Here is a 4,754-nt window from a genome sequence, read left to right as displayed (position 1 = left end):
CAATAAATTACTTTAATAGAGATCTTATTGGAAACATTTGACCCCAGTTTTAGAAAAAAACAAACATGGATGTTCCTCATGACATCACAAGCAGAGCTGATATGCAGTTAAAAGTACAAATATATGTGCTGGCCTCAGGTCCTCTGCTCAATGAGTTTTATTTTTACGAGTAATGTACTTTAAATCTCTAGAGCTCTCCAAGTTCATTTTTTACATGCAACTACATAATCTTTTTGGAGTGAATATGGACATTAACTCCTCCTTGCAGCTCTGTATAAACATCTGCTGGCACAGCAGATATTTCAAATTCAGAATCCAGGATGGAAAGTGCTCCCAGGACTGATTACTGAGTTATATACCCTTTTATTTTAATGTACTCTGCCAAGAAGAGTCCATAACATCAAATGAGTCAGGGAAGAAAAGGGCAAGGGCAATAACAAACAGCTTCATTGTAATTTTAACCATATTGCCTAGTGATCACAGAATAACCTTTATGCTTAAATATTTAAGGAGACTATGTGGACACATTCTTCCTTCCTGAGTGTGCTCATCTGCTCACCGGGATTTGTACTCTAGATTCCACGTACACTAAGAGAAGACACATGCACCATCTACCCCAATTTTACTACTTGTTTCTGGTGGCAGGGACACAGGACTTTTGCTGGACTTCACAGTGACAAGTTTTGCTGTCTTGAATAAACCCCACTCTGTAAAGTGGAGGTACGCTTGCCATGCAGACTCCCCAGGTATTGTTGCTAAAGTTGTGATCTTGCTCCAAGACGTCACTTAAATATTATGATATATCCCAGTAATTCAGGCTTGCTAGTCCGTATTATATAAGGAAAGGAATACTAAGATATCTTGCAAGCTGTTTGTGTAGTCTAATAAGGACATTGCTCACAAAACACAAACATAAAATACAGTCAGTTTAAACTGGAAATACTGACGTGCTTAAAGTTACACGCAGATTTAGGCTGGCGTAAAAGTCATGGGGTGTTTTTTTCAAAAGATGGTTTCATATGCTCCCGTATAAAAGCCAACTTGTGTCTTGGGTAATTATAGCTTCCATATTGAAAATCTGCCTGTAATTTCAGCTGGATGTATTTTTTCACTTATTTCTCTAGATTGTTACATGTTATTCTAAAAGCTGGTTAACATCATATGGAGAAGGTGGCAAAAAATCAATAGAGCTACACAACAAAGACATGAAAGAAGTAAAATATGAAATCTCTGAAAGAAATGATGTTCCCATTTGGGGGCAAAAGGGCAGGGACAACGGAATCAGTGAATTTATATTTTTTTCCCAGTCTGTGTTATTAAGATGTAATAATAGTTTTGGGTTTTTACTTTACACGGTAGTACATCTCTATCTTCTTTGGTCTGCCAACAGAATAAAACAATAGTTCACCTTGAAAAGTCAAGTTTTGACTACCTAAATGAAATTTGAAGATAGTTTGCCCAAAAGACGAATGTCTGGTCTTTTGCATAGATTTTAATATTCCAGTTCTTGCAAACTTGTCAGAATTAATGGTAGTTTATAAATTTAGAAAAGACATACAGAAAATGGGAATCTGAGATCAAAAAGTGCTTTGAAAGCACTTGAACAAAGAATGTATATATATATGTGTATATATATTATATAAAAACAATATATATTATCCATATTTTAAATTCTATATAATTTATATCTATCACATAAATAATATGAATATTTAACATTCTACCTAACTGGTATCTCTGATTCCCATTGGAATATATGTTGTTTAATTAGGGGTATTCCTTCAGGTAATTTTTCTTACTACATTAATTGATACGATATGTACTAAACAGCTTGTCCCCCTGAAGAATTTAGGTGGTGAAATGATGCTTTCCTATGTACCTCATAATAAACCCAAAGGCCTGAATTAAGCTTCTGTTAAATTATTTGCTTGTTCATTGTTGCCAGATTACTCATGGCTGTGTAAGACTTGGAAAGACAACTCCTGTCACGAGAGGCTTAGAGTCACTCACTGGTCATTGCCATTCTTTTTGTGTCAGCCTTGAATTTGGGAATTCTTAGTATATTAGTCTTGCCTGAATGCTGACTCTGAGAAGTCATTTAGATCTAGATAGATTTTGGTTTTATTTTTGCAATTGGTGATGTAGGAGGTAGATGGTCTGAAATAGTTACCTTCTAAACTATCCATATTGTTTTATCATATGCATCACCTCTCATGGTTTAGATTCTTAAACTAAAAAGTACTTGGAGAAAATCCTAAGCTTTCTTAGCTTGTATTGATAGCATACTGCAATGTTATATGCACATTTACATTACTTCTACAGTTTAATACATGGTAAGGGACTGTCTTGAACTACTGGGTTAAATAAATTCATATTTCTTCTTGAAGTTCTTGTTGGCAGGAAAAAGTATAAGTCCCCTGGAGATGTGCTACATGTCCTTTTAAGTCTTTTCTATCTAATTTCTAGGATTTCTATGAACCTAAATTCATTTTCTTGGCACTAGATATAGAAGTCTTTTGGCTAAGATCAAGAAAAGAATCAATCTAATATTTGCTTTTATCCTTCATTGAGCCACTTCTCTTTATAGGGAGAGGATAATGGAATCATTGATAGAATACATGTTTTACTTCTCTCATTTCTCTGCGGATTGTTTTGAATAATTGAAAAATTATGATTTGCTAAATTTAACTTGCACTTTCTTATTGCTGGGCCAAGTACTAATGTTATGAGTCTCTCAAAATCACTATCAAATCACAAGGAAATGTTTCCTACATTTTAATTAAATAGAGAGGGAGGGATTCTGAGGAAGCTACATTGTATTGAAGAATGGTGAACCCAAAGCACTTTCTCCCCTTAAGTAACTCAGGATTCTGTCCATCCTGTTGCTGATACACCGAAGCAGGTATCCTCTTGTAGTTGCTATGGTAGTTATATTAATTGGATATTGTCTGAGAAAGGGCAAAATTACCTTTTTGTTTTGGAAACAGGTTTCTCTGACAACCTAGGATTTATGTGCTTCTTTTTCTAGTACATAATCATGCCCTGAATTTTCTTCTGAAGATATATGATATGTAAAACAGAAGAACATTACCTAGAGGGAATACTGTTCCCTGGATAGAATAACTGTGATGAATGTTATAAAGGAGTCAGGAGAGGATGATTAATTGCTATGCTAATGCACCTATGTACAATAATGCACAACTTACTATTAAGAACCATGTAACACTAATGTACTGTTGCTTTCACAAATTATCCATTTGTTACTAAGGGAGTCAAACCCAAATACCGTGTGCAAGATCTTCATGCATGCCCATGGATTTTTGATCCTTGTCTCACAGGGCAAGAAATCAAGCAATTTGTTGTCATGAGGGTTGGCAGCAAGGAGAACTATATGTCCATCTGGTGGTGTTGTAACAAGCAAAGCTCCAATAGGAATTTCCATTTGCTTTTCATCCTGAATTTGCCTACATATAATTACCATGCTTGGTGATGCTTACCTAAAGGTGAATCGAAACACGTTTGCAACTGAACATTTTCATAAGATCTCTATCAATAGGAGGACACGTGAATAGGCTTGGGAGTTTACAAGAACTTTGCATTTTAAAATAAGGCTACTGAAAATTCATTCCTGAATTCTGCTTAAACTTCATCTTTTCCTGAAATCCAAGGACTTCTGCCAACAAGTAAAAAAAAAAAAAAAAAAAAAAAAAAAAAAAAAACTGAATCACCTTGGTTAATGAGAACTTTGGGGGACTTGGTGGAATATTTTGGAGAGCTCTCTTGCAGTTGCTGTTTTTTTTTTATTTTTATATTTATTTGTTTGTTTGTTTGTTTTTTCCCCAGTCGCAGGTGGCCTACCACTGACAAGTCCCTGCAGCTGTGTGCAGTTGTGATCTCCTTTCCCCTTTTGTCATGGACTTCTCTGATGCATGTAAGTCTCCTCCCTCTCCAAAAGAAGTGATAAACTAAGGAAGAAAGTATTTATAGGAAGATGTCATGCTTCACAGCATCATTAGCCGTGACCTGACGAAAATTGGGAAGAGCAACCAGATCTTTATTGAGCCCCAGACAGGGTGAGTGTAAGTGGGCCACATGGCTATCTCTAATGAGATAGAGGCTGTCCAGGCACTGTGAGCTGAAAAGGATTAACCAAAAACAAAAGGAAGACGATTAACCAAAAACAAAAGGAAGAGGAGGAAAACATACCCTCTGTGCTAAGTGATACTAGCCTTGGCAAAACAATCTCAGAAACTTGAACTCTGGTTCCTCCTCAGATAATTATAGAATAACACTTATTTTGTAATGCTGTGTAAGACCAGACTTTCAAATATGGACTGTTTAAATTATACATGCTGGAGCACTCTCAGGGACAGACCTTTTCATCTAACACAGCTACACAGAGAAGGAGATTTTCTTGTCTGACCTGGAGTGTTTGTGACCATTAGCAATCAAAGTCACCCATGGTTGCCCATGGTAGGAAAGGTCTAGACCAGACTTTTAAGACCACTACTTCTGTTGTACTCACAACTCATGCTTTTGAAGGAAATGAAAATGAGCCTTCTTAAATACTCACATGTATATACAAATGTGGTTTTTGTAAACATGAAGGATCCAACAGAAATTAGAAGGAATGGTTTAATGCTGCTGTTGAATCTTTTTTGTTAGTGTCTTTCTTTATTTTTTTATTTTTATTTTTTCCCCCTAGATATTTTCTATATCTAAGATTTGTGATACTATCTAAATATTTAAATTTT

Source organism: Anser cygnoides, chromosome 7 (assembly GCF_040182565.1).
Source record: "Anser cygnoides isolate HZ-2024a breed goose chromosome 7, Taihu_goose_T2T_genome, whole genome shotgun sequence".
NCBI lineage: Eukaryota > Metazoa > Chordata > Aves > Anseriformes > Anatidae > Anser > Anser cygnoides.
This window is presented reverse-complemented; position numbering follows the sequence as displayed.